General features: G+C 43.0%; 1 protein-coding gene across 3 annotated transcripts in view; it reads left to right on the top strand.

Annotated features, from left to right (window-relative positions):
* The first annotated feature begins 7809 nt into the window (after positions 1–7809).
* Positions 7810–18271, top strand: part of septin12 (septin 12) — a 68159-nt gene continuing 57697 nt past the window's right edge. For all 3 annotated transcript variants that reach the window (XM_083648863.1, XM_083648862.1, XM_083648864.1), the window contains exon 1: positions 7810–7883. The gene's annotated coding sequence lies outside the window, so the exon portion shown is untranslated. The remainder of the gene's footprint in view (positions 7884–18271) is intronic.

The following is an 18271-nucleotide window of genomic DNA, read 5'->3' as shown; positions in this document are numbered from 1 at the left end:
ATTAATTTTCATTTTCGACTTTTTTGGGTGAACTTATCCTTTAATGTCATGTACCTGGACTCATTAACTCATTGAGTGCCAGCCACTTTTGGAGAACACGGTGGGCGGTTTGGAGAACAAGGGGGCACGGTGGCTCAGTGGTAGAGCTGTCGCCTCACAGTCAGAAGGTCCTGAGTTCGATTCTCGCCTGGGACACTGTGGGCGCTGTGGTTGTGTTCCCCCCCATATCTTCAGTGCCTACTGCCCAGGTGGGGTATCTCGTCGTAAGGGCCTTTCTGTCTGTGTGGAGTTTGCATGTTCTCCCCGTGCTCCCCCAGGGGGTTCCTCCGTATATAACCCCCCCACTAAAAACATGCAGAAGATCAGATCGTCATCGTCATCCGACCAGTGACGACAACATCCGAAGTTGGTCCCAGGGCACTGTACAAGAAAGCGACCACTGCTCCTGGCCTGCCCCCCGGAGGAAAGGACATGCCTGGATGGGTCAAATGCAGAGGACATATTTCACCAGCCACCATCAGCATGAGTGTGTGTTGTGGCCGCATGCATGTGTTGTAGTGTGTTCGTGTGACAATAAAGACGGGCTGCCGTCTGAAAATCGTTTCGTTTAAAATCGTTTAAGAACGGACGCTCCCAGTGCTAGAGTTTCAGAGCGTTTTCAGTGATTTCTCGAGGCCCACAGAATATTGTGTGATATTACTATGTAAACACCGAACACGCACAAAGAACGATGAGACTCTATTGTATCAGCAGCAAAAAAAAGTTTATTGATATCATTTTCCGTTCTTTACTTATCAGCCGGAGAAGATAGGTCAAAAACAGAAAAAATTGGCGTTTCCATCTAGAAGCTGAGATATTGAGCCTTTTGTGAAATATAGCATTTCAAGCAAATCACTGACTCTGAAACTAATATTTTCTGACCTGAAACATCTGAACAGTAATTTCTTTCAATATAACAGCACCCCCACCCCCCCTCTACTGCAAACTCCTCCTCCGTGGGTGTGTCATGATGTTGCTGCTCGCTCTGAGTGCTGCTTGTGTCAGGCGAGTCTGCTGCCTGGATGGCGGCCGCTCGTCGGGGCAGTGTGGATCGGGCTCGCTTGTTTCTGGGGTTTCAGTTGTGAGCTGTGAAGCTGCGTCCGATTCTGGGCTTTCTGGGCTTTCTGCTGCCCTGCGTGCCCCACCCCCCTCCTCCTCCTTGGGAGTGTCTCTGGGCTGCTGCGTTTGCTCTCGCTCTGCTTTTGCTCTGACTCTGCACTGAAAAGTGCGCTGCATCCCCCCGCTTTTTCACATCGTGTCGCCAGCTCCCAGCTGAGAATAATGTAACTTTTCAGAAAGACGCTGGTGTCGCCAACTAAATCATATGGAGGGGCTATTGCAGCGGAGACGGAGGGGCTGTGGCAGCAGATTGACTGCTGTTCACAGGCACAGCTAACGTTATGCTTCATGCATATCGATCGATGCGATTTCCGTTTCCTCATGACTTCTTCTCTCTTTTCTCCTGGCCTTTCTCTAATCTGGAGAGCACTGTCGCCACCTAATGGGTCCCTAAAATAGCTTTTACACATTCAACAGCCACCATACTTTCACAGGAGATGGATCTGGCTTTGATGCACGTCCCACCGTCAAAAAACGCAATTGACGACTTTAGTCGTCTTTGGCACTCAACGTTACTAAAGCAATTGACGACTAAAGTCGTCATTGGCACTCAATGAGTTAACAGCTGTAAATAATATAAACTTATAGGAATCTACAGAAATGGTTTGTTAGTCATTCCCTCTTTACCAACACTGAAATCGGATTTCTTTTCTCCTTCCCAACAATTTAATGATTTCTCTAATAGCATTCCAGGCATCTCCCACCTGCGGTCTCCAAAACATGTCTTGAAAGGTGACCCTGACGTGTCGGCTTAGGTTGCAAACACAAAGAGAAATGCCACACATGATGTTTAATACCTGCATAATGTTGCTTGTTGTTTGAACTTAGACATTTTGGCGACGTCCTTCCTGCGTTGCAGTCGTGGCAAAGAAGTTATTGAAATTGAAAGAGGGCAGGGAAGCAGATGCGTAACTAATGCAGGTAATGCAGTTGCAACACTTTATGCATGCACGGCCCCTCCTCTCTATCTCACCACTATCGTATCATAAAACTCTCCAGCTCTGTGATACTGACTACAGTATATACAGTACACAGCCTTTAAGCTTTAAAGTCCCTGGAAACTCAAATCCACAATAACCTTGTAACTGTTTGTGCTCGTGCTGTGGTGGCTCACCTGGTGGCTCACCTGGTAGCGCACCCATGGTTCGGGTCCTTTCCCACATGTCATCCCCTCTCTCTCCCCACCTTTCCTGTCTGCCTAGTGCCTACTGTCCTATCTAAATGAAGGCAAAAATGCCCCAAAAACTTTATTGTTTATGACAGGGACAATGCAAATAAATATATTTATTATAGCTTCCACTGTATCTGTCTTCACTTCTTAATCACATTGACACCAGTTATTGTACACGCTCGCAATCTCACCTCAGGCTGCGTATTCCACGAGTGAGATCCGAACAAGCAAAGACTGCTTTCTCATTTTATGCCCCTAACAAGTGGAATATACTCCAGGACACTCTAAAGCTGGAGAAATTGATCTCTCTGGACTCATTTAGAGTTCTCCTCGAGAGCACACTGCATGAGGAATACACATGTTTTTAGCTGATTATCATTTTGTTCTTATTGCTCTTATCTTGTCTGTCTGTAAACCCTCGGCCGTTCATTGTAGCAGGGCGCTCTTGAAAATGAGAGCTTGCTCTCAGGAGCCTTCCCTGTATAAATAAAGGCAAAAATATATATATATATATTGCACCAGAAATAGCTATTAGCTCATTTGCATCTGTTGTCCCTGGGCGGGAGAAGACGGCGGCACAATAAACACAAACAAAAACATACTTAATAAACCGCACTCCCATCAACAGAACATTACATTATGTCATTTAGCAGACGCTTTTGTCCAAAGCGACTTACAATATCACATTTTGTCAACAGTACAGAAAGCAACTATGCAACACAATCAATGACAGCTAAGTGGGGAAAAGAGTGAAATTCCACAAAACTACTGTATCTCTAAACAATATCTTTAATCAAATCACACATTTAGGTTATTATATGTGGTTGACTGAGCCTCCCCTGAAACAGTTTGGAGCCCCCCTGGGGTGACCCGCCTCCCACTTTGAAAACATCTGCATTAGAAATAGAGCCCGACCAATATATCGGTCCACCGATATTATCGGCCGATATTGGCCGATAACCGATATATCGGTATCGGCCGATATGTTGGCCGATATGCCGATATTTTTTTATTTTGTATTTTTTAAGTCATGTCGTTGATATTTGATCTTTTTTCTTAATTCAAGTTATATTTTATATTTGTTCTATTTTTTGTTTTTGTATTCCTAGTTATTTATAATTATTAAATTCCCAGTTCAGTTTACTGTTTCATTGCATTTTGGACAATAAAGTTGATTGATGAGCTGTAAAATATCCTCCCTACATTACATGTCTCAAGTCATGTCCAGTCATATCTTTGTCAAGTGTTTGATACTGTATTTAAGGGATCATTGCAAAAGAATTGTGTAATATAATGGTGTATTATATAATATAAGAATATCGTCCGATATATCGATATCGGAATTTTTTTACTTCCTAATATCGGTATCGGCATCGGCCTCCAAAATCCAGTATCGGTCGGGCTGTAATTAGAAACATTCTCAGTGTTGTAAACCGTAATTAACCTTGATCCATGTCTCAAACTAGGCTGTGTTGGGTCCTCGGAATTTGAGGGAATTTGGCATTGAATGTCCTTGAAAAGCCCTTGAATTGGATGTCTAAGAAGGTGTTGGAACCCTGGTTTCTCTACGTGTCTGAGATACTCTGTTTAGTTCTGCTTCAGAAAGTGTGTAGAGATCGTTTAGAGAGATGCCACACACCCTCAACTTGTTTACGTTGCTATAGCTCACCATCAATCTCTGACATTCCTCTGCTCTGTGTGTGTGTGTGTGTGTGTGTGTGTGTGTGTGTGTGTGTGTGTGTGTGTGTGTGTGTGTGTGTGTGTGTGAGTGAGTGTGTGTGTGTGTGTGTGTGTGTGTGTGTGTGTGTGTGTGTGTGTGTGTGTGTGTGAGTGAGTGTGTGTGTGTGTGTGTGTGTGTGTGTGTGTGTGTGTGTGTGTGTGTGTGTGTGTGTGTGTGTGAGTGAGTGAGAGAGAGAGAGAGAGAAAGAGAGATATCTGTGCAGCAGGATTGCAGTTGTAACTTTTCACCACTTGGGGGAAGCACTGAAGCTCTGAATCTAGTATCATCATCTCCAGCAGTGCAGCAGTGGTTCTCAATGTGGGGTCCAGGGACCACCAGAGGTCCTTGAGAGTGTTCTATAGGGACCACCAGAGGTCCTTGAGAGTGTTCTATAGGGACCACCAGTTGTCCTTGAGAGTGTTCTATAGGGGGGCCAGCAAACCAAGGACTTGTTACACTTCAGCATTATTTCAGTTACTAGAACTAGAGCATGTAGAAGAATGACTGGATCATACTGTAGTTCTGGACAACATAAAATGTGTTTTAGTGTGTTTACTTCAGAGTGACCCAGACATGGGCTCAGCAAAACCGTTTTGAATTCATCCAAAGTATTTTGAATAGGTTACTTAACATGAGTAATACGTTACACATTACATTTCAGGGCATGTATTCAGTATTCTGTAGTGGAATACATTTTAAAAGTAACCGTACCAGGACTTCCGGTCTGACAGTGTGTTAGATGACAGCATAAGTAACTAGCTCCCGATCAACACTCAATGAAAACCCCTCATTTAATTTCAACTACTTGAAATAAACATTTCTGGAGCAGGATTGCGAATGGTGGGACGGAGAAGAAGCAAAAGAATGACCAGAAACACGACAAAAGACGTCAAATTGCCTGAGGAAGGAGACGAGATGGCGGAATCAGGTGTAGAGGATGAACAAATGAAGGAGACTGAAGCAGCCAATGTTATACGCTTGAGTCTTAAGGACATTGTTAAGGAACTTTGTGACTTTAAAACTGAGCTGAAAACAGAATTCACCACGTTTAAATCTGAAATTACAAAAGAGATGAAGGACGCAATAATAAGTTCTACACGAGTGGACAGGGAACACATCGTTTATTAATTGCGTTTGTACGGTGGTGCAAGGGCATTGCCAAGCAACCGAAGCAAGAACTTAGTTATCTGAAATTAATGCATTACCGTCACAGCAAAACTGTCATATTGACTGTGTGGAGCAGAAATATATAATCTCACCATCAATACATCCCTCTGTCTTTCACTTACAGACTGGCAGGCGTTGTGTTTGCAGTGTTCCAAAAAGTTTAGATGTTTATCAGCGCGTCACGGTGGAAAAAATAATACATCATTATATGTTCCATTGAGGAGGAGCATATGTCGGAGATGGAGTCTCCATGCATAATGCAGGCCAAGCGCGAGGCCCTGTGAGGGGCGAGGCCCTATGAGGCGCGAGGCCCTGTGAGACACGAGGCCCTGTGAGACACGAGGCCCTGTGAGGCCCTGTGAGGCCCTGTGAGACACGAGGCCCTGTGAGGCCCTGTGAGGGGCGAGGCCCTATGAGGCGCGAGGCCCTGTGATGGGCGAGGCCCTGTGAGACACGAGGCCCTGTGAGGGGCGAGGCCCTGTGAGACACGAGGCCCTGTGAGGCCCTGTGAGACACGAGGCCCTGTGAGGCCCTGTGAGACACGAGGCCCTGTGAGACACGAGGCTCTGTGAGGCCCTGTGAGACACGAGGCCCTGTGAGGCCCTGTGAGGCCCTGTGAGACACGAGGCCCTGTGAGACGCGAGGCCCTGTGAGACACGAGGCCCTGTGAGACACGAGGCCCTGTGAGACACGAGGCCCTGTGAGACACGAGGCCCTGTGAGGCCCTGTGAGACACGAGGCCCTGTGAGGCCCTGTGAGACACGAGGCCCTGTGAGACGCGAGGCCCTGTGAGACACGAGGCCCTGTGAGACACGAGGCCCTGTGAGGCCCTGTGAGACGCGAGGCCCTGTGAGGCCCTGTGAGACGCGAGGCCCTGTGAGACGCGGGGCCCTGTGAGACACGAGGCCCTGTGAGACGCGAGGCCCTGTGAGACGCGAGGCCCTGTGAGACACGAGGCCCTGTGAGACGCGAGGCCCTGTGAGACGCGAGGCCCTGTGAGACACGAGGCCCAGTGAGACACAAGGCCCTGTGAGGCCCTGTGAGGCCAGAGGCCCTGTGAGGCTCTGTGAGGCCCTGTGAGGCATGAGGCCCTGTGAGGCCAGAGGCCCTGTGAGGCCCGAGGCCCTGTGAGGCCCTGTGAGGCATGAGGCCCTGTGAGGCATGAGGCCCTGTGAGGCCCTGTAAGGTCCTGTAAGGCCAGAGGCCCTGTGAGGCTCTGTGAGGCCCGAGGCCTGAAGCCCTGTGTGGTTTTCACACAGCCCTTGCAACGGGTCTGGAGCCACGTTCGAAGCCATGGTAAAATATTCTATAAATACACGCCTGAGACATCACAGTATCACTGCGCCATGTTAGCTAACGTTAGCTAAGCCTGCTGGCTGTATCAATGTTAGCTAACGTTAGCTAAGCCTGCTGGCTGTATCAATGTTAGCTAACGTTAGCTAAGCCTGCTGGCTGTATCAATGTTAGCTAACGTTAGCTAAGCCTGCTGGCTGTATCAATGTTAGCTAACGTTAGCTAAGCCTGCTGGCTGTATCAATGTTAGCTAACGTTAGCTAAGCCTGCTGGCTGTATCAATGTTAGCTAACGTTAGCTAAGCCTGCTGGCTGTATCAATGTTAGCTAACGTTAGCTAAGCCTGCTGGCTGTATCAATGTTAGCTAACGTTAGCTAAGCCTGCTGGCTGTATCAATGTTAGCTAACGTTAGCTAAGCCTGCTGGCTGTATCAATGTTAGCTAACGTTAGCTAAGCCTGCTGGCTGTATCAATGTTAGCTAACGTTAGCTAAGCCTGCTGGCTGTATCAATGTTAGCTAACGTTAGCTAAGCCTGCTGGCTGTATCAATGTTAGCTAACGTTAGCTAAGCCTGCTGGCTGTATCAATGTTAGCTAACGTTAGCTAAGCCTGCTGGCTGTATCAATGTTAGCTAACGTTAGCTAAGCCTGCTGGCTGTATCAATGTTCGTCAGTCTCAAAACGCCACCGAGTCACCAAAACATTTGCTTGTTAACCATTCCGAGTCATGCTCTTCGTATGGGGCAGGGGGCAGCAGCTTTCAAATCCGTTGTCTGCTTGTTGATATCTCAGCAATAATGTGGCTATCCTTGCAGCTAAGCTACGGAGGGAATACTGTTCTGGCGTAACTTGTGCTGTTGCGTATCTCCTTGGTGTATATTATAGTATACAGTAGTATTGCTTGGCGGAAGAATGATTATTTGTTACCAATATTGCATTTTTTTGTTGCTCAAACCTCACCAGGTAGGCTACATGTAGCAACCATTTTACAAGCGGCGTGTCTTAAACCTCTCTTAGCTGTATCAGTGTAAAGCACAGCCTCACGGGGCTTATGGCTTAAATGACTGGAGGTAGCACATTAGACGAGAGAGATAGTCAGCTGTACAGTTGAGGATCTAACCAGGAAACCCGTTCCCCCACACACCAGGAAATGCATCATCCTCTGACACACACACATACACACACGTACGCGCACGCACGCGCGCACACACACACACACACACACACACACACACACACACACACGTGCACGTGCGCACACACACACACACACACACACACACACACACACACACCCTTCTCCACACACACAGGCAGTGATATGACATCCTGCTGCTTGTACTATCTGTATTCCTGCTGACAGCTCTCCAGACCAGGTAAACGGCTGCTCTCCTGTTTGTGTGTGTGTGTGTGTGTGTGTGTGTGTGTGTGGGGGGGGGGGGGGGGGTAAGCGTAGGTGAGGATGGCGGGGACACTAGCCCTCACTTTCACTCTGGGTATTTTCACGCTGTCTTTCTGTCTGTTTGGAGGGTTAAATCACTACAGATTACTGAATACATGCCCTCAAATGTATTGTGTAACATATTCCATTACATGACTCACTACGTTACCTACTCTAAATACTTTGGATTACTTTTGGAATGCTTCAAAGTCGTCTTGCTTAGGGATGGGCATCGAATTTCGAATTTTCGAATAATCGTTGTTATTATCAAGGTCGACTTTTATTATTGAAATTCGAAATTCGGAAAAAAAAAAAAAAAAAAAAAAATTTTTTTTTTTGAGTGAAATGTTGCATTGTCTCCCCTGATTCTAAGAAATCGCTTGGTTTGAGCAAGTAGAACAATTTTTATAAGCATTTTAAGCAAGGTTTATGGAAAAATGAATGGCGGATGAAATCCCATGAAGAGGGAGAGGGGGTGACTTTGGCACCCCTTTGGCACTCAGACCTGAGCCTACTAAATATTTAATGAACCACTCATGATTGTCAAAACTGTTTTTTATTTTCGAAAATGTCAATGTCATGTAACATGTTCTTTACTTCAGTGGTGCAATGCTTGTTTGAGCTAAAAATCCACAGCAGAAGCTTTTTATATTAATTAATAAAGCCGTAGACTTAGAATCAGGGGAGACAATGCAACATTTCACTCACAAAAAAAAAAAAAAAAAAAAAAATAATAATAATTTTTAATTTTTTTTACATTTTTATTTTTATTTTCGAAATTCGAATTAAATTCGAATTAAATTCGAATTTGGCCAGCGAATTTCGAATAGTGTTTTTGCTAGAAATGCCCATCCCTAGTCTTGCTGAGCCTGTCTGGGTCACTCTGAATAGTTAACACTTGCTTACATGGATGATTCCTGTCTGTGTGTCTCCTCTGACATTGCTATTGTCTTGGTGTGTGGCAGGTGCACTACGCACAAACACAAAAACTGGTGGCCATTTTTTTAATCTGTTGATGGGAAATGCGCGCCTCATATGAATTTTAGCAAATAAAACAAAACAAAGTAATCCCTTCAAGTAATCTATTTTTAAATACAGTAAATGTATTCAGAATGGCACCAATTTAAACTGTAACTGTAATGGAATGGAATACAGTTGTATTTTGTACGTATTTTAAATACATGTATTCCGTTACTCCCCAACCCTGGTCAGAGCAGATTGTGACACTGTGATGAAGCAGCTCCTGGAGCGAAACGAGTGAAGACTAGTTTGCACGCTCGTCAGCTGTGAGTGTCAACAAACAAAAATGCATTGATGACCTCATTCATTGTATTGCAATGGAAGTTTAATGAACAATAGTTTTGCATAGCTATTTACTGTAGGATTCTGTATTATTTTCTTGATCTGGAATTTGTATATATACTTTTTATAATTCTAGTGCTTTCATTATACAGATGTTAGTCGCAGGCAGAAATAAATTATACGTGTGTGTATGTATATATATATATATATATATATCTGTGATTATATATATATATATATATATATATATATATATATACTTATATATACTATATATATACTATATACTCACTTGTCCTAAACCAAATATGGAGGTAGTTCCCAATCTGCTTTCGACTGATGTGTCTTCAGTGTGGACGCGCTGATCACCTAAATCAGATTTGAGATTTGAGTGTCTTTTGCAGGGGGCAGGGAAAAAAAGGGAGAAAAAAAGCAGAGCAGACATGCAAACACCGCCAGAAACACAGTGAACCTAGCAAACTTCACTTATAATGGAGCTACTTCCAGGGCTCGACGTTAACTTTTAAAAGTGGTTGCCGGAGGGGCAACCTGGCAAGAGCTTTTGGTTGCCCGAATTAAAATATGGTTGCCCAATTTTAGTCGCCTTATATTTTGAGTAATTAAGATACTATGCAGTCAAAAGCCGGCTTAATAATGACGATGTGACAGAAAAGTAAGTATAATAGTCTATAGTATAGTATAATAGGCCTATTCAGTGTGCGCACCGGGTGTAGTAGTAGTAATAATGATAATAATAATAATAATAAATTTGTGTCATTTCATTTTCTAAACAAATCTTATTTTTTGTTTTTATAATGCATTTGCACTGAAAGGATTTAACTAATATTTGTGAACTTTCATTTTCATATATTTTTTAACAGTTATTGTTCATATTGTGCTTAATTTATTAATTAAAAGCGTTATTGATAATTAAGTAGCCTACCCTCCTCCAGGCCCGGCTCCAGACCCAAGTTACAGAGGGGGCCTGCCCCTAGCTTGGGGGGGCCAAGCTACCCAAGGGGGGTCCGGGGGGATTCTCCCCCGGAAGAAGATTTTGTACATTTTAAAGTAAAATTCGTCAACCTGGTGCATTTGAGAGCAAAATGAAGAGGCTAAATCTGTGAAGAACTACACACATCTCTAATGTGTTGTGACTTTACAAATAATTAGGCCTAAACAATTAATATTAAGTGTATTTACACATTGTGCACAAATTGCATTCATTGTGACAAATTTACAATAGTTAATATCCAGCCAGAATCATTGCAAATGGATGTTCAAAGTAACAGTTAGCAATAGCATTGAGTTAATCAATGCCTAATGACAGCCAGATTCCATGTTAAACTTTAAAACAGAAAAACGGAAAAACGTTTTTAGCAAAAAAAAAAAAAAAAAAAAAAAAAAAAAAATTGAATGGGGGGGGCCAGTTTGTTGAATGGGGGGGCCCGGCCCGGTCAGGCCCGCCCCTAACGCCGGGCCTGCCCTCCTCATGTTCATTCAGGGATACTATGATGACAGTGGTTTGGGGCCCCCACTCTGATGTTGCATAGGGCCCCAAAAGGCCCAGAAGCGGCCCTGCAATCCCTTTCTCTCTCACCCCGTATGAGAGGCTGACAGGCCAGGGATGCAAATCATTCCTCAGCACATATACGCGGTGGTAAAACGTTTTTGAAGGATGTCCTGGTCGAGGTGTATGTTGTAGGCTTGTTGTAGGCTACATGCTTTGCAGTAGCCTATAGCGTTATGCTGGAATTATGCTTGAAGTTTGGACTGTCGCACGGAAATGAGAGACACTGAATCTTGACGAGGAAACGTGTGGAGCGTTTATACACTGTGTGGGTTTCTGCTCGCGGAAGTGAGCTGGAGTCTTGAAAACTCCACTTTGTCCGCCCAGCCGCGTCCACGTAGTTACACAATTCGGGGTGTGCACAGCCAGGCGAAAACCGTCTGCACAGCAGCCTTGTGGAGGGGCGCGTCTGCTGATGCGGGAAGCATATGAGACCTAAGAGCTTGTTGTAGGCTACATGCTTTGCAGTATAGCATTCGTTTTCCGTCCCGTTCAAAGACGCACGGGTATTTCACCTCAATGACAATTTCCTCGTCCTTTGTTTCTGTGCGGGGCTGCGGGCGGACGCGGTTCTTCTTGCGTCTTGCAGCCGCTGTGATTGTGTGCGAGCAGCCCCACCTGTCCGAGTCAGTACTCGTTAAACATACCGCACGTGCAGCATGCATCACGTAGGTTCCGACTGGTAATTAGTAACATCATTTCGATTGTAACAGCAATAAAATGTCACATATATGTCACTCACAACAAGTATTAAAACATTTATTTGGTGTATATTTTGCTGTTTGCTGCTGTACATATTTTGTTGCATGTTAAATCGTGGTTGCCCCTGGGGCAACCAAAGACCAAGAAATGGTTGCCCCATGTTTTTTTTGGTTGCCCGGGGCAACCGGGCAGCCGTTAATGTCGAGCCCTGTACTTCACAGATAGAAACAAACATTTACTCACTGAAAATAGGAACTAATGTGGACTTTCTTCTTTATCTACATTTATTTTTCACAACTAATTATCAGCGGCACCTCGAGTGAGCGGACAGGCAGCAGTGTCAAACCAGCCGGAGTTAAATACACCACTTCTGGTCATAACTTTAAAAATAAAATCCCTGTCTTACCCAGCGGCTGCAGCTGCTGCACTGCCAAACGTCGAGGAGTTCAGCACTGTGATTTTTTTTAACATTCATGTAAGCATTTTATGGAATTTATTTAGTTGCCTTGTGTCTGGAGGCTCTGAATGTTCAGTGTTACTCAGTAGCCTACAGGACAGGGTATTCTTTTATTTTGAAGACTATAAACGGAAGTAGTTGTGTTCAGTGCTATGTGTGCCTCGGAGCGGAAAATAAACCTGGCGCCTGCCTCGATCGGTTACATTATACAGGGGGAGTCTCGCTGAGAGCAATTCTGTCTTTTTCAGGAGCGCGATTGTTTGGATGGCGAGAGATGATGGTAATTTCTCATGCTTCTGCGTTGGAAAGCACCTTCAGAGCTAGTTGTTTACTGACGCCTATGTCGTTACCATAGCAACCCATGCAGATAGGCTCATTGTGTCTGGACACACAGATTCGACTTAAACCAGTGGCGCCGGAATAAGTTTGCAATTAGGGCATTTTTTTTAATTTTTTTTTGCTGGCGCCCGGCAAACAAAATTGACATTTTTTTGGAAGTTTGGATGATTTTTAGCCATATTTCTAATTTTAAATTAACATTAGGATTATACTGTAGCAGTGGTGGCTGGTGAGCTTGGAAACAGGGGAGGAAGCTAGTGCGGCGACCGAATTTGGGCTTTTTTTTTTCACGTGTGCGCGCGCGCGCGCGCATGTGTGTGTGTGTATTTGCCATGTTTCCCATGCTGTCAAGCCTCTTAGCTTTCCACCCAGTGAGGAGCATTGCATTAGCACCCAGTGAGAGGACTACAGGACGGAACAGCACCTGGCACCTGAGGCGGTCCCAGGGAAAATATGACGTGTGCTCTGCTGCTGATACTCTCACCCACAAGCAGTTTTTGCCCAAAACGCCCAAATCTCATTTTAAATTAGCATTAGGATTAGACTGTTGTGATGTCATTATTCAGTTTTAACCATCAATAATTGTTCCTTTTCTCATTATTTCATTTCTCAGAGTAAATACTGTATATTTATTTCGAGATTTTTGTCAATTATTTGTGCTGTTATGGTTATAATTAGCCTAGTTACTCACTTCTACACTATCTTAGATTGTGTTACTTATGGATGGCATGGAATTATAGTGAAAATAGATTATCCCCCCTTTTTGCTGGGGACCCCACTTTGAAAACCACTGGCTTAGGCTAGAACTGTTGCGAGAAGGTTTCAGGATTTATCTCTATGCATTAGGCTGTGATTACTATTTATATAAATCTATTTATTCACATAGATTCATGATATATTATGGTATACAGCCTACCTGTGACATCAATGTTTTGATTCATCCTATGATGTCTCACACTCAGGTGTGCTTTCACAAGACAGGTGTTGTCCATTCAATCAGCTAACCTGTCTTTATAATGGCTGTCTTGCACTGTTTGTATGATACTTGACAAAGTCTATGGCCGAAACTGTTGTCAAATAGCGTTAAATTACACTTAATTGCATCTGGAACGAGAGTGTGTCTTCCTGTGAACAGTGCTGCACTACTCATTTAGTTATCAACTTTGGAGCGTTATTTACCCCCCCTTCCCGACATCCTAGGTTGACATGCTTCATCCCAATCGATTCCTTATTTCTTCTACTTTCATATGATATAAAGATCACCACTCAAGCTTTAAAATTGAGCCCGCTGTCAGCTATCGATTTACAGGCCAAATTCAGTTAAAAAATGTGTGAATTTAAAGTTCGCGGGTTTTAGTATAAGAAATTACAGGATGAAACTTCAATACGACAAAAATAGCGCTGCTCGGTGAACCATTTCCACGCCGAATTTAATAGAAGGTTCGGATAACTTGAAATCAATTGACTTACTTGAATATCCGTGCTGTCTGTAGGGGAAACGCTGCAGTCGAGATGTTGCAAATATTCCAGTTTTCTGACATTGCAAAAAGCCCGTATCGCGCAGCTCGTCTCCCCGCAACTCGAAACTCGTTTTGGTGGTAATCCAATATCAACGACTGTCTGGCTTGTGAACACTTACTGATTGATAAAAAAGTAAATAAAAATAAGAGGGAAATATGATATGCTGCTACTGTCTCAGTAAATCCTTCCTGTCAGGTCAAGCAGTGGATTTCACCTCCTTGATTCAGCGTGAGAGACCACAGACCAGGCAGTGGAACAACGTTGCCGATTTTCAGACGTATTCATCAGCATTGGACAATACAGAATGTCAATCAATGTCAAGCAATCTATCTATCAAACAACAACCAATTAGGGTTTCACCTGGTTTCACGGGCTAAGGGAGAGCTCCCCTCCTCCTCAATCTGATTCGTTGGAAAACACATCACTCTCACTGTTTTCTGTGAATTGCAAGTCTTTTTCAACCAATCTTATTTTTTCATTAGATAAATTACCAAATAAATCAAGCCCACAGGGCGGGTGTTTTTTTAATCCCCTCCCCCATGCTGGGACCAGGGCCAGAGTGACTCGTCTGCATGGAGCTATATAATGAATGAAAAAATGAGCGTCTGCACATAAGAAAAAACACATTTGATTGATATTTTATTATAAAAAAAAATATGAAAAATGAAAAATATAAAAATAAAAATAAAAAATATATTTTTTTAATATATATATTTTTTTTATATAAAATCCCCAATCTAATAGAGGAGGACCATCCTCCTATGCCTCACTGGAAAAACCTCCTCTGTACTGTAGTGATGTCATTATTCAGTATTTTCTCCTTTTCTCACTCACTTGGTGACCTGCTCTCCCTTTAGGTCATTTCACAATTACACTACAACAGACAGCAACACAGGCAGAAACACTGAACTTATTATTATTATTATTATCACTTCGAAACACAGTGCAAAACTTGTCATCTCAACACAAAAATAAAATAACAATAACCGTATACGATTATAGCAGCAGCCATTGACAACACATTCAAGCCATCCTAAAGTGCATTAGTGAGTGCAGTACAGAGTCCGTGTCTGTATGTCTCTCAGGTGTAATAATCCCACAACGATCACGGCTTTAACAAGCATCACAGGCTGTGTAAACAGTGTAAAGTGGGCTCTAAGCGTCAGGGGCAGTTGCCCCCTCAGATTTTGAGAAAAAAAAAAAAAAATTAGGGGGACAAAATTTTAAGGGGGACAAAATGTCCCCATGTCCCCCTGCTTCCGGCGCCCGTGACTTAAACACTTGCCCAAATCAGATTTGTGGCAGTGTGGACACTCCCAAATCAGATTTGGGAAACCAATCAAGATAATGATGATTAATGACTTTAGCAGCAAATCGGATTTGCCTGTAGTGTGAACATGGCCAGAGACGTGCTGCTTGAAAAGGTTTGGGAGGAATTATTGTAAACTCAGAGTAAAAATGAACGTCATGAAAATATTTATGAAAAAAAAATCCATGACTTTTCCAAAACTCTACAAAAATATTTTTCTTCTATAACTTTTCCATGGCCTGGAAATTGTATTTAAAATTTTCATGACACTTCCAGGTTTTTCATGAGCGTACGAGCCCTGAAATTAGTTTGGATGTACTAACTTGCAAAATAGTCTTAATAACCAATATGAAAAAGAATCATGATAAGATTGTGGATCGTGATCCTGCCTGATAAAAACGTTGTGAAAAAATGATATTTTTGCTATATCGCCTTCAACCTTTTTCAGCCCAAGAGATAGAGAATCAGAGCAGGGACCTCCTACGATTTAAAGTTCCTATCCGTAAGTTTGGCCGGAAAATAAATGTTCACAACGTGTTTTCTATTACCAATGAGTGAATGCGCCGTTCCGTAACTTAAAAAACGAGCCCAGCCGCGTCTCTCTGCATTCACATTCATTCATTATTGCAGGATTTTCATGCTTCTCATGGGTTATACTTTCCCGGCAAATTTGGCGGATGTGACGTTATAACTTATGTGCGTTCACGAGCCTGCCTCTTGTCCTCATGGCTCCGGCGGAAATGCCAACGAAGAAGACGGCTAACAGGAAGTGGCTAACGTTACGTTCGTCGCTAGCTGCCAGCAAAAGCAAACAACAACACAGACTCCAGCAAAAAGTCCACAAACACAAAAAGAAATAAATATTTATCTAGTGATGCCCGTCTGGCCAGACAGCAGCAATGTGACCGACATCGGGGGGAAACTAGTCGGGGCTGCGTGTTTTCGGTTCATGGAGGGACCTTGCTGCTTGTAGCTGCTGTAATGTTGTTTTGACCAGATAACGTTAGCTGCTTGCTAATGCATTTACCATCTGGTCAGAAACTCTGCTAACATTACCGTCTTGTGTGCAGTAATGCAACAGTCGCAAATATGCCTAACATTACAACCGTTATGCTTATGGTCATGGAACATTATTGTTTGACTGCAGTTAGCTGCGGTGGTGAGACTGCCTATTATAACGTTAGCTTGATGCTATACGCGGCTAACTAATAGATTTAGCTATATTTATAGAAATTACCACCCAGCCCCACTAATAACGTTACCGTCTTGTTTTGATAATGAATGTACCAGTCGTAAATATGCCTAACGTTACTGTTATGCTTATGGAATATTGTTTGGCTGTTCAATTTGGTGAACTATTATACGGTACCAGGGAAGAAGGCTCTGACTGCAGTTAGCTGCAGTGAGACTGCACATTATTATAACGTTAGCTTGATGCTATACGCCGCTAACTAATAGATTTAGCTACAGTATGAGAGAGATGATGAGATGAGATATACTTTATTGTCCCCGGAGGGAAATTTGTCTTGGTCATAAAAGTGCACATAGCTGCAACCCGGCATTACAAACAACGTCAAAGAACAGAGACAGACAGGACATTAACATTGCACAATTCCACAGTAGAGAGAACCAGTTCGGCATGAATTGCACAAGCTCTATTGCACAAATTGTATAGCTCATAACATTCCTGAGATTTAGGAAAATAAAATAGAATAGTACCCAAATAGAAATAGTGGACCCCTCAAAATCGTTACAGCTGCTGGCATAGTTCCAGTTAGTGCTGTAGTGTACATGACATACTGTACACTAAAGGATGAATCAGTCAATGTTACCCCATTAAGGTAAAAATAATAACCAAAAGGGAAAACATCTGGCAGTACAGCAAACCCAATAAATTAGTAAAGGCGAATAAGAGAATGATAATTAAGAAAATAAAATCCGTAAAAATCATATAATCAATCAAATCAATCTGTAATAGAATAAAATATAAGAAATAAAATCAATCAAATCATATAATCAATCAAATCAATAGAAGCGCTACAAACCAGCCACAATACGAAAGGTGCTAGCTGCATGTACATCCTGTCTGTGTTTTGCTGTAATTTTGATGTCTGTAATGTGTGGTATCTCTTGCGATGACACGTTACAGGTATATCAGTTTGTTGCGTACATCCTGTCTGTGTTTTGCTGTAATTTTGATGTCTGTAATGTTGTGGTATCTTTTGCGATGACACGTTACATGTATACTCAGTTTGTGCGTTGAATGAATGTAATGAGTGATTGTTTTGATATTTATTGGGGACTACGGATGTAAATTAGCATTAGCTAACTCCGGCATATTTACATGTTTTCGTATATAGAGGCTTCTGTATTTCTGAACATGTTCATTAATGTGCATTGTCCCGTCACAATAAACCAATAAAGTAAAGTAAGTAAGTAAGTAATAATATATAAGAAAATAAAATCATAAAATCAATAGAAGCGCTACAAAACTGCCACAATTTGAATAGTGCTAGCTACACCCGTGGAGAGGGAGCTGTTTGTTTATTCAGCAGTGCAATCGAAGTTGGGACAAAAGATAACTTTTAGCGGTTGCTCTTAAAGCGGCTGGCTCTGTACCGTCTGCCAGACGGTAGCAGCTCGTATTCAGAGAATAAAATGTGAGATGGGTCAGTCAGAACTCTTTGTGCCAAACTGATGACCTTCATTTCAAAGATAGACTGAAGTGTCAGATACTCGTTCATGCCGATCACCTTCATGGCTGTTTTAACCATTTTCATTATTTTAGATTTGAGCTGGACGGTCAGAGTCCCAAACCAAGCAGCCATTCCATATCTAATAAGACTTTCCAGCACCGCATTGTAGAACGTTAACATGATATTAGTGCTCACGCCAAACAATCTGAGTCTACGGAGAAAGTGTTGTGCTAGTTTGGCACACAGATAGTCAACATGGACATTCCATTTTAACATGTTGTCCATTTGAATTCCCAGGTATTTGTATGAGCCAACCTGCTCTATTGCTTTGTCTCCAATTATCACTGGGTCATGAGCTCTCACAGCCCTGGCATCAAAGAGCATTTCTTTTGTTTTAGTGGTGTTAAGAATAAGGTGGTTGCTCTCACAC

Source organism: Poromitra crassiceps, assembly GCF_964638095.1.
Source record: "Poromitra crassiceps genome assembly, chromosome: 13".
Lineage (NCBI taxonomy): Eukaryota > Metazoa > Chordata > Actinopteri > Beryciformes > Melamphaidae > Poromitra > Poromitra crassiceps.
Note: the sequence above shows the minus strand (reverse complement) of the source record. Positions and strands in the feature narration are given on the sequence as shown.